Genomic DNA, 12,223 nt, shown 5'->3' with positions numbered 1-12,223 from the left:
ATGGTTAGGGTTAGAACTCATATTCCCTCTTCGTCTGGTGAAATCTGAATGAGCTACAGCATACCTGCAGCTTTGTAGACCAGGCAGATGATCCAAACCCACTGATAGCTCTGAAATCAGTAAGTGGGTGGGGGAGCATGTGGGGGACTTTTTCGGATAGCATTGGAAATGTAAATGAAATAAATACCCAATAAAAAAAGATTAAAAAAAAAGGTGATTCTGTTTTTCCAGTGAGGATTTCACTATCTAGCCTAGGCTGGCCTTGAGCTCATGATTCTCCTGTGTTAACCAGCATCTCATGCTGACATGAAATCTTAGACCCTGATAGGTGTTTTTATACGCGGGCATATTATTTAGATGTCAAAGATTTCTGTGAGACTCCATAGGCAAGTTCCTTCACAGCACACAATACTAGATTTCTCCTCAGTTCAGTCAACACACATATTGTGGATGCTTAATAAGGAGTGAACCGATGAGTGGCTGAGCATTAATAACTTGTGCAGGATGCAGAATGTTTTACTGTCATTATGACATTCAACAACAGAATGTATGAAATTAACTCCCAAGTTAATTTTCACCTTTTCTGGCACAATTTTGCATCCTTGCATCTTTCTCAGTGACGTCACAACTGAGAAAAGTCTGTTAGGAGTTTCAATATAACCTGTTGTGCAAACAGCATCTATGTAATGACCATGGTAATCAAGTTTTTCAAATCTCCCTGCCTCTTCCTCTGCTGTCTTTAAGCCCTAAAGCTGCTCCCAAGCTCACCTTTGCATTCTGTCAGAGTTCGATTTCATATCATTATTTTTTTTCTTTCTTTCTTTCCCCCAAGTCTCTTCCAATTCTATACTAAAATACCTCAAAAGATAGGATTGCCAGGACATTGAAGTATCCATGTTTTCTTCTATGACTGAGCTTAATCTGGGAAAGGTTTATTCCATCCCCCAGTCTCAGGCTTCACCACAAGGGTTTTTTTCTTCTTTGGACACTTGGCTTCTGCTAATCTTTAGTCAGTCGCAGTTGAGTCTTATTCTGTGAATATGCACAAAATCATCAGATCCATATAAATGTTCAGAATGATCACTAGTTTTCCAAGTATAATTTGGTTGAAAACCAGACTTTTTTTCTGCTTCCTGTTATGCAGACATATTCCTTTCTCTCCACTTGTCCAACTCTGAAACTCTTAAGCATAGTAAGTATAGCTTAGGAGGGAATGGTTTTTTTTTTTTTTTAATTTAGAAGAGAATCCAGGGAGCTATCCAAGTCTTCCCTCAAGCCTCCGGACTCTCCTTTTAGGCCCCATGATAAGCAGTTCCCTTGGAGGATGAGATTCCAGCAACATGAGCAGAGGTGATAGTGATACTGGTAATGGACAAAGAAATTGTTAAACTGCAATCTGCTATTTTTGAATGTTATTTGCATCTCCATTAGCTCTAAATTCGATATACTTGTCCCTTACGTCAGTAAGGCCAAGATCAAGACATGGAAGCAAGATAGAAAAGAAAAAGTAAGCCCAAGGAGAGTTCATTATTGCATCCCTACAATAGGAATAATATAAGGCAGAAGCAGACAGTCAGTGACCATCATTATAGCTGGCAGCAAATGTTCAAGTTAAAACAATCAAATAATTGTATTGTGCATGATGCCTCCGCTGTCGAGTAATGGCCCGTCCTGGGTTCCTGGGAGCTCTGTTGAACCATGAACTCAGTGGCTTTTCTCTCTGTGTCAAAAGGAAAGACAGGGAGGACAAAAAAGAGATGTGCCTTGGGCTGGTCATAAGCTCCCCAAATATTGATGACTCTTCAAAGCTCCAACTGGAGTTCATTATTTTACTATCCCGTAAGTCAGGAGTGTTTTCTGCCTACCTCTTTAGCTTGGCAAAAGAAACAAGGATACAGAAATATGTCTTTGTCTTTTCTTTTTCCATTGAAACAACACTTCTACCAACAAGACTTCCCCAATCCTCCCCACTCTCCTTTGAGTCAAAGAAGACTTGGTAGAGCTTACTTCTGGCATCCTGTACTGACACCAGAGTTCTTACCATGTTCTACTGCTTAGAACTTATCTTCTGCTCTGATAAATTCCGACAGGGCAACAGCTCACTCTACATTCCTCACCACTGATGTTAAGTGCTTAGCACATCAGAGCTGATAAGAATTTTGATTTTATTCTCAAGCTGTTCTGAGAAAGGTCTGCAATATCTCTATCAACAGAGTGGCTTGAGAACCTGGGTCCTCAGTGAGCACCTGGCCCACCATCCTCCAGGCCCTGCATTGTATCCTCCATACATTAAGATATGCCATGCCTTTAAAAGGGGCTGGGTTATGAATGCATGCATTTGTATGGTATAGCACAGTTAGGATTGATCTTTATAGACTGACCTTATACAACCTGGAATTTTGTGTGTGTGTGTGTGTGTGTGTGTGTGTGTGCCACTTTCTTATTTGTTTTTGTTTGTCTTCATAGTTCCTGTGAGCTTTACTCTTCTCTATTTCCAGTTGCTATCCTAAAACAGCACTTTATAAATTTCCGAAGCTTCACATTTTTCAAATTTCTTGCTCTGACTTATAGGTTTATTTCTAGAAACTGTGCTTACCCAAGTTCTAAGGCTGGATCTGGAGTTCCAGTAAGAGGGTCATGGGAAAATCCCAGCTGCTCCAACACAGACTCTTGGAGCCTTTCAATGGATGTGTGCGTATTTCTTACTTGCCTGGTTGTTGTGCTAAAACACCTGACAAAGTCCATTTAAGGGAAGAAAGGTTTATTTTGGCTCGAAGCTCAAAGAGAGGACGATTGTGGCAGGAGAGGCATGGTGACAGGCATGTCATAGCTGAATGAAGTGAGGAAGCAGGGATTGACATATTTTTAGATTTAGATTTAGATTTAGCTAGCTTTTTCCTGTGATGCAGCCTAGGACCCCCCAGACCATGGAATGACATTGTGTACAATCAGCATGAGTCTTCTAGTTTCTGTTCATCATGCCAGGGGCTTGCCTCCAAGTGATGCTAAATGCTGTGTGACTCACAGCCGTAGCTATCAGGCTGTGCCAGCCACCTACATTACAGCATGGAGGAGTCAACACACATTACTTGGAGCATGTCTGTTGACCCATCAGGGAACATCCAGAGACAGAAACATAAAGCATGCTTGAGACCCAGAAAAGAGCCCTTCTGGTTTATACAGCAATAGGCTTGCTCTTGCTTGCCAGCCAGATTACAGAAGAGTATATTAAATAGCCAAATAGCCAAAAAGTGGCTCAGGAAATACTGCCTTGATCCTTGGGGGGTGGGGGAAGTGTGCATTTTAAAGATCAAGTAATTAAAATCAAAGTATCAGATGAGCATCAAGGAGTTTGAGGAGGGAGGACATAGCAGTTAGGAGCCATGTACTGTTCCTGCAGAGGACATGAGTTCAATTCCCTGTTACTCCAGCTCCGGGGAATCCAACATCACTGCATCCATCTAAATGAACATACACACACACACACACACACACACACACACACACTCACACTCACACACTCATACACATACACACCACACACACTCACACACTCACACACATACACACCACACACACACACAGACACACACACAGACACACACACTCACACACACACACATATACACACACATACACACCACACACACTCACACAAACACATATACACATAACTTTAAAAGGAAAAACAAAATTGTTTTCAAAAGGAGTTCCATTTCAGTAAGTCTCTTGACGAAGTTTATAATCATTAATATCCAAGTGGTGAGCTAATGACCATAGGAGAATTAAATAGAATAAATTCAGAGTCAATTAAATAAGCATATTAAAGGTCCTTGCTCAAGAAACAATATTCCTGGCATGTTATCATTCTCACCATGCCTGGTGTCATGTTGGTGATAATTTAAATGTTTTTCAAAATATTTAAGATCACCAAATTGGGAAGCAAAATATGTTGGCTAACAGAATAAATATCAAAACTGAGAAGTATTTTGTCAGGCAATAAAAATAAAATAGCCAGCATTCCATACACTCAAGATTAAGGCCATATGTCTGAACGGTGACTTTTATTAGTCAAACATCATACATGCTGAGTTTAAAAAAAATCAGAAAATACAAACAAGCAAATGGAAGAAAAATTGTCAGTATGGCAGTCATTAGGATAGTCTGCAGAAATTGCAAATTTCTGAGCTATTACGGATCACACTTGTTTGCTTCCTTTGAAGTACAAAACGATCCCATAATTTTCATTGGATAACAAAATACCAGAAGTATCATGCACTGTGTGTGAGTTGGCCTGAGTTTTACTTCCTTCACCAGCAAGAGAAACTTTTGAGTTATCCATTTTACAAAACACATTTGAAAACACCAGAAATAACTCATCTTTTACTGGATTTAATAATTGAAACTGGGACACTCTTTGTCACAGTGACATAATATGACCTCTTTTGGGTGAGAAAAAGCATTTCTCAGATTTTTAGGACATACATATTTTCCATCCATCCATATGTATTATAACCTTTTATAAAATGTTATCCTGTATTCTGTGGCACATTGGCTCCCTTTATTAGATTATAAACATATTTCTCTTTTGTGTGCATGTGTATTTGCATGCATGAAGGCACATATGTGTAGGGGGTACATGTATGTATACATGCTTGTGGAGGTCTGAGGTTGACATTTTTGGATTGTCTTCTTCAATCATACTCCATTTATGAGGCTGAATCTCTTCTTTAACCTGAAGCTTACCAATTCCAGCCAGTCTAGCTGGTCAACTTGGCCAGAGATCAAACCTCTGCCTTTTAAATGTTGGAAATACAAAAAGACCCCAATTCAATCTAGCTTTGACATGTGTTCTGGTCCTCACACATGTGTGGAAAGCACATTATCTTTTGAACCACCTCCCAAGCCCTGTAAACATATTTTTATAACATTAATTTTATAACTGAAAAATAGCAATGGTCCATTATTTGGATATGCTATTACTCCAACCATCCCCAAGGGTTAGAGCTTTGTTTTTCTTATTTTTATATTTATTGTAGCGACCACTGTAATAAAACTCTGTGCATATCTTTGATAGTTCCCTTAGGATAAGCCAGGAACAGAGATTTTTGAAAACTAAGCTTATTGCTTTCTTAAGCTTTTATGGCATATACCAAACTTTACCAAAATAAGTAATACAAATGTCTGGTCTCATGTGTGTGAGAAAGTCTCTTTCTTTTCCAAGATACTTCAATACAATATTATATTGGCTACTGTTTTTATTTTACCAAGCTTTGGAGGCACCTTTGGAAACCATTTCATTGTGTCTGCATTTAATTTCTTTACATTTGACTCACTTCTTCAGGCTCTTTGTCTGTCTTCCCACTCAATAGTCTTCAAGTTAATTTGCAAGAGGCTTCACAATACAAAGTTTGTTTGCACCTAACAAATACTTTGCAAATCCCTTGATTTTTATGGACTTTCCGATTTTCATTTTCCATATTGAAGCTAAACATTTTAGTTAACAAATCCCAGTGGCTTTCTCCATGTGACTATGTCTTAGAGATTATGGTGAGAACACCTCCTAACACAGCAGTTTTCAACCTATGGATCACGACCCTTCTGGGGTCAAATAGCCCCTTTCACAGGGGTTGCATACCAGAGATCCTGCATATCAGATATTTACATTATAAAATAACAGTAGCAAAATAACAGTTATGAAGTAGCAATGAAAATAATTTTTTGGAGAGGGGTCACCACAACTCGAGGTATTCAAAAGTCACAGCATTGTAGTACTCAGGAGAGAGGCCCTGCACATTGCAGGAGTTGCAGGTGAGCCAGTCCTGAGAGACCACTTGTCTCCTGTATGGTGTAGACAAATAAGAGATACTCCATTCCCCCTCCCCCCTTGCTACCACCAGTATCAGACAGGAGACCTTGTACTGGGGTCATGAGAATAAGAGAGCTGTTCCTGGCCCTCAACAACTGCAGCATTCAGGAAAGCAGGCCCTGTACCTCACCTGGGCAGCACAGTTGAAATGACCCTGGATGTGGGGAGCTTGTGGGTGAGCCAGCCCCAAGGGCATGAGTGTGGGCGAGCTGGCCTTGTCTGTTGTCTGCTGTGTGGTGATATAGGTTGGGAGTTCAGGAGAACGGCTCTGCCTCTCGTCTGCTGGGCACTGGCATGGAGAAGGAAGAGATCCCCTCCTTCCCTGTCTAATCCTTTGACAGACATTTATGGCAGGCAGAAGAACTGATCCTGGGGTCCTGAGTGTAAGAGAACTGGCCATGTCCGTCACTGGCTGCAATACTCAGGAGAGAGGGAGTTGTGTCTCACTTGGGCGGTAGGGTAGAGCTGGCCCTGGTTGTGAGGGTTGCTGGTGAACTGGCCCCAAGGGTATGGGAGCAGGAGAGCTGGCAGGCTGATCAGGTCAAATGCCTCTTAGGTCCAGATCCAGTGCTTAAATTGGCCAACCTCAACATCTACCCCATCTATGAACTCAATATCTACCCCATCTATGAACTGCTACAGAGCATGAAGAGGTTGTTCCCACAGATACAAAACTATAGAATCTCCACGACACAGGGAAACAACAGGCTCTCTGAGAGGAGTCCCACTGGAGTCCCAAGCTTGACAGAGTAGCAGAAGTCAGAAGCCTTGTACCAAATCAATGAGTCATTGCAATGAATGTTTGCAAGCAAAGAAGTGTGGACAAAGTGTATACTCTGGGACTCACACACCATGGTATAACTACAGTTCTCACAATGAGATTATTTTCCTTCTTTGTTGGGGGGAGGTTGCAAGGGCAGAGGGTAGGTACAAGAAGAGAAAGAGATGAGTGGGTTGGGGTGCGTGATGTGAAATTCACAAAGAGGGCATCGAATGTCCTTCCTCTTCCGGCCTTTACTCATCCATGGGTATATACATGAGAGCACACAGATGCACATAACATACACACACATGCACGCGCACACACACACACACACACTAAATTCATAGGTAATAAAAGTAAATGAATAAATAATAAATAACTTAAACCTCTTTACTCTGTATCTCTAAAAATACCTAGAAAACTTTCCTCTGTAGGTAATTTAAATTAGGTCATATACCAGCCAAGTACCCTGCTACTAAATTATATTCCCAAACTAATATGTAAAGTTTTAGACTCACCTAAAGCTGAACAAGAAGCAACCAGTTTAAAGTAGCAAATGATTTAATGTGATTTAAAGTTCTTTATCAAAAATGCAGGACATGCACAAAAGAATAAGTAATTCCACTACCTTCTCTGTTACATCTCATCTAAAGTCATGTTGGGATGTGATAACTGTGTGATAGGTGGAGAAGAACAGATGGTCCTGAAAACCAGTTCTCTTGAGAAAGGAATGCTTTTGTTAGAAAGAGGTTTGTGTTGACAGTGAAAACTGCAGAACTGAGGAATTGATTCAGAGAGTAAAGTGCCTGCTGGACAATCGTAAGGATCTGAGTTCGAGTCCCAAGCACTTATGTAAAAAGCTGGGTCCTTTTGCAGGTATAATTCCAGCATTGGAGGACAGAAGCCGGCAGAGTCTAGAGGTTTCTAGGTCCATCACCAGGCTAGTCAAAACATCAAACTCATTATCACTGGGAGACCCTCCCTACCAATAGATGGATCATGGGTACCTGAAATAGCATAACTAATAAAAACCCTCAAGGTACAAACATGGAAACCCAAGTTCTTCCCCAGAGTAAACATAGAGGTGGAAGAAAAGAACCAAATCTCCAAGGCTATCCTCTGACCCCCATGTGCGCACAGTGGCATGTGTGCCTCCTCAAACACACTAATAACGATAACCAAAATAAAGTGGAGAGCAATAATGAAGATATTGAGTGTTGTTCTCTGACCTCCATACACGCATGAATGAGCACATTCGATAGCATATCCTCATGCTTATACATGCATATAAGACGCTTTCCATGCATGCACATATACACAAATACAATTATGTTCAGATAGAAGAATGGCTAGAAGTCATAGAACCATTATACTCATACTATATAAGTGTATATGTATCCTATACATGTACACTAGTCCTATCATACTACAGAAAGGACAGCACCTTAGGCACATAGCTTATCTCGCTTGGACTAATTTATCATTCTGAAATGAAGGAGTTGAACCAAATATTACTAAATGATTCAAGAGACCTATAATTCTACTTAATATATAGGTAATATTAACTTTAAAATCAGATTCCCAAATAGAAAGTGATGTTCCCCCTCTCATAAATCTGGGACATTTTAACATTATATCTTACTAATGGACTCTGGAAGCATAAGACAAAGGTTAATTCTAAGGCTTACACACTCATCATATACCCCCCCAAAATTTCAGGGTTTATCTTGCACCATGAACAAATGGGTACCTAGATTAAAATACAGTTTGTCCTTTCAAAGACTTCATTGTTTTGGAGTAGGGACTGCCTTGGAGACTGTCTTAGTCAGGGTTTCTATTTCTGCACAAACATCATGACCAAGAAGCAAGTTGGGGAGGAAAGGTTTTATTCGGCTTACACTTCCATATTGCTGTTCATCACTAAAGGAAGTCAGGACTGGAACTCAAGCAGGTCAAAAAGCAGGAGCTGATGCAGAGGCCATGGAGGGATGTTCTTTACTGGCTTGCTTCCCCTGGCTTGCTTAGCCTGCTCTCTTATAGAACCAAGACTACCAGCCCAGAGATGGTCCCACCCACAAGGGGCCTTTCCCCCTTTGATCACTAATTGAGAAAATGCCTTACAGTTGGATCTCATGGAGGCATTTCCTCAACTGAAGCTTCTTTCTCTGTGATAACTCCAGCTGTGTCAAGTTGACACAAAACTAGTCAGTACAGAAACCTATAGTTACTCTCTGTCATTATAATTGTCTTGGATGTCTTCAGTGTAGTGAGAGGGATAGATGCCATCTGTTCAAGTCTCACAATCAAGGTCCAGATGTTATTAGGACTGTTATTGTCAGAGCTCTGAATTTGGGGCCCTAAAAGACTACTTTGTTCTCACTACAGCTAGCAAACATGTGAGTAATAGTGAAAGACCACGAAAAGGAGGGTTACTCAGCTTAACCACATGGGGAAGAGATACAAAGAGTACCAGTGACTCCCAGTTCTATCTGTGCGGGGTCTTCAGATAAGGTTTGGGTTTAAAGAGGTTTTCGTAGCTGACCATCCTTATCTGGGCCCCACATGGTGTCCTGACAAGTGACCAAAACTGTGTGAATTCTCTTTCCCCCTCTAGCTGGCACTGGGCTTTTAGCTCTTCCTTTCTCCCAGTGTGGGGTTCCTGGAAAAATTCTAAATTCCCAGGAACCATTGTTTGAACCTTCTGATAGCCAAATTGAGGGGTGCAAATATCTCTTCAGAGTTACTCTCCCTCCCTGCCAGAGCAGTTCCAAGGATGGCACCTAAGCATCGGTCCTGCCCTGCCTGTTGAACCTTTTCCTCTGTTCGACAGACCCGCCTATTTGTTGTATAAAGACGAACTCTAAACGGTGCCCCAGGGTTCAAGGCAGAGGTGGGATGACTCACAGCTCCTGACTTAACAAGAGGAAGTCTCTGGAGGCCCAAATTGTAAACTCTAAACACCCTTCTCAGGTACCTCCTGAAGGATTACATTTGATGAACATTTCCCATGAAGGCTGGCTTACCTGAGATTTCCCAAGGTCATATGGAAATAAAACCTAAACAGGCACTTTTCCTGTGCTTTTTCTGCCTGTTCAGTAAGGACATTTCAAGGGACGATCCAGTGATGCGTCTGTACACGGAGGAGACACCAGGTGTGTGAGTCACTGATCTGGTGTCAGGGGAAGGCGGTTATCTCTTATCGAAAGCTAGCCGGCACGGAGGTTACTCATCATCTGCTGTGTAGACACGTAGAGCAGGATTCTCACATCAGACTGCTTTAGAGCACTTGGCTCCCGGAGTCCCACGCTGTGAAATTCTGACTCTTGTTTCCTTTCCTTTACTGGGAACAACCTGGCAGGATCTAAACCAAAGCAAAGGAAGAGACAACACAGTAGCTAAGGAACCACTCCAAGACCCCCATCCCCAGTGTAATTGTTTCTTCCATTGCTAAATTTCAAATAAAACTAGACCCATGGGTGTGCAGCAGCTCAAGAGAGATAAACACACTTAAAATCATAATCTTAATTTTTGTCTTCTGGGATGGGTTGTAAGAACTTACATTTCTAACAGATTGCCAATGGTACGAGTGCTGGTGGCATAAGGACCAAGCTCTGAGAGCCACTACCCTGACAGATATTTAGCTAATGCCTGGAGAATGTTTCCCTGTATGGACCTCCTGGTCCTAGCCACGTTTCTTTATTTACCAGAACTCTCCCTGTGTGAGTTCTTTAAGCAACAGAAGGATGTAGAGGTCGTTAGAAGTCTTCTTTGAACCAAGTAGGAAGATAAGAATAGAAAGCTTTGACTCAGGTAATAAGTAGATCACATCCACACTAGACTATCCTGGGATGACTGTGATGGGGTAGCTTGAAATTTCAGGACCTGAGAAACTGAGGGAGAAGAACATGCATTTGAAGTCTACAACAAAGTCATCTTGTGTGTGTGATTTTATATATATATATATATATATATATACATATATATATATATATATATATATATATATATGTATATATATATATATATAAAATCACACACAGCTTTACATGAATGGTATACAACATGATGTTTTGGTACATAATACACATTATTATTAGTCAAATAAACTCATGAATCTACTATCTTTCATTGCTACATATGTACCAAAAAAGCTGAAAATATATTTTCCTAGCACATTTCTAGTATATAATACACTATTAACTATTGTTTCTCTACTATACTTTAGAGCTCCAGGCTTATTTAACAACCTCACATAATGATTTTATTTATTGTTAATTCCATATTTTCACCCACCTTCCTTCAGAACTTGTAGACACTACGCCCCCCCCCCCCATGGACCTTTTCAATGCCTACATAGGCAAGAGCAAAGTGTAAAACATGGCTGGTCTAACAACTCATAGGGACTTCTGTAAAGACCAATGCATGCCTTTCAGAATCATAGCAGCTTTTCTCAACTCAGGAATCGTCTTCCTGAATATCTTTAAGCAACTGAATGTCTAATAGGAGTGAGGTTGGAGAAAACAAAGGCAAGATTCTTTGACTAGTGTTTCTGAGCTCACTAATGCTTCCTAGTGGTTGTTTAATACAGTTCCTCATGTTGTGATGACCCCCAAACATAATATTATTTTGTTGCTATTTCGTAACTGTAATTTGATGTTCCTAGAAACTGAAACACAAATACCTGATATTCAGGAAATCTGGTGGGTGAATGACTCCCAATGGAGTCATGACCCACAGGTTGAGACCCACTGCTTTGAGCCAGCGTGTTACACATTTCTCTCCTTCCTCAGCAACATCCAGCTTCGGACAGTTCATTGGTGCCTTGATGCCTATGGGAGCTGAGTGTCAGTAGACTTCTTGCTCTTTGAGTGGTACATAGGTAACTTAAGAAATTTCAGTGTATACTTCTTACCCATGTGAATTCAATCTATTAAAGGTGAGTGTAGTTCCTAAATTAAAAGGCTTAATAGTTCATCAAATTTGTTGTATGTCCTAAAGTATACCAGGTTGGACTTTATATTATTTTAAGTGATTTTTCTTGTTCTTTCCATTTAGTGTAAGATTCTCTCTGGTATTGGATTATTTTCTGCACTTGGTTTCAACTGCTAAAAATGACTGTTCCCTCTACTCTGCCTGGCGAGGACTCTACTGCCTATTCAAGGTGCTGCTTTTGTTTCCTGTGTCTCCAAAGCCATTGCTACTGACCTGAGCTAGCTCTAAGCTTTCTCTCTTTCATTGTCCTGGAATCTGCATCCAGATCTGCACATTTCCTGCTGGCCCATTTTGCTGTAAAGAAGACGCTGAACCCTATGGAAGAAGGTGAAGCATTCCCCATCCATAAGTCAGACAAAAGACCACCCCAGTGTACAGTCATTGGCAACCCACCCAGGCTATTCTGGGATAGCTCTAATCCAATAATAAACTTCTCAAAAATAGAACTAAGTGGAAGACACACCAAATAGTTTTGAACAACAAATACAGTTTTTTGTTAAGTTTCCAAAATAAACCTTTAAAAATAAATTGAAATTTTTTTAGTAAGTATATCAGAAATAAGTAATAAATTCTCTAATCTAGAAAAGACAAGGATGGGA

At 40.6% G+C, this 12,223-nt stretch overlaps 1 protein-coding gene across 1 annotated transcript in view; it reads left to right on the top strand.

Annotated features, from left to right (window-relative positions):
* The window catches only part of Phldb2 (pleckstrin homology like domain family B member 2), a 212,616-nt gene that overhangs the window by 42,062 nt on the left and 158,331 nt on the right, over window positions 1–12,223 (top strand). The window lies entirely within an intron of this gene.

This window comes from Mus caroli, unplaced genomic scaffold (assembly GCF_978045245.1).
Source record: "Mus caroli unplaced genomic scaffold, Mus_caroli_1 scaffold_17, whole genome shotgun sequence".
Taxonomy (NCBI): Eukaryota; Metazoa; Chordata; class Mammalia; order Rodentia; family Muridae; genus Mus; species Mus caroli.
The sequence above is the reverse complement of the archived record's forward strand: the minus strand, read 5'-3'. Positions and strand labels throughout refer to the sequence as shown.